This window comes from Corylus avellana, chromosome ca11 (genome assembly GCF_901000735.1).
Source record: "Corylus avellana chromosome ca11, CavTom2PMs-1.0".
NCBI classification, from domain to species: Eukaryota; Viridiplantae; Streptophyta; class Magnoliopsida; order Fagales; family Betulaceae; genus Corylus; species Corylus avellana.
In genome coordinates, this window is record NC_081551.1 from 6,627,636 (window position 1) to 6,628,506 (window position 871).

The window sequence follows — 871 nt, forward strand, 5'->3', positions numbered from 1 at the left end:
TAGCTTTATATATATAATGCATCAACATGTTTTTTCACCGTATTATAAAATTATGAACTACTGCATGTTATGTTTTCTTTTGACTTGCACTAAAAGAGGGTTTACAACATAACTGCGATTCAAGTGAGTCACTTAGTCTTGGACTTATCACTATTTGTGTGTATTCCCACACAACAATTGATAATCACGTCTATGATATATCGATCCTATATTGGAAATATGAGGTATAGCCCACATAAAATAGATAGTTTATAAAGTTAATTATGAATACTAAATTTTAAATTACTTAGTTAAAATGTGAAATTAGACTTTCAAATTCACTAAATCATATTGATGCCCACCCCCAACAACTCAAAATCAATTGATTTCAAAATGATGTCATTGGGGCAATCAAGTCTTTGGAAATCAATTGATTTGAAATTAAGAGGCTCCTGCTAATTAGTGGCCTATAAAAATAGTAATAGATGTCTTATTCAAAAAGAAAAAAGAAAAAACATAAAAAACAGTAGCAAACGTCACTCCAATTGAATTGATCTGTGAATCAGTTGAGATGGAAGTTCAGAGGCCAAGTCAATAGGCTTACGTTCAACAAGGACAATAGGGTGGGGGCACGTTGATTAATGCACGTCAAGACTTGGATATGGATCGAGAAAGTATGGGTCCACCAGAAGACCCTGACACTGCATTTAATCTTCCTCTTTCTGCAGGCAAGTAAACAAAAACCTAGTATATTAATCACATGTTTTTCCCCGTAAATGCTTTGTTTCTTCTGCCAAAAAAAAAAAAAAAAAAAGTTTCTACCAGAAAAATTATGACAGATTGATAACCAAATCCTGTGACAGATTTTGGGAAAACTGAGAAAAGAAGCTGA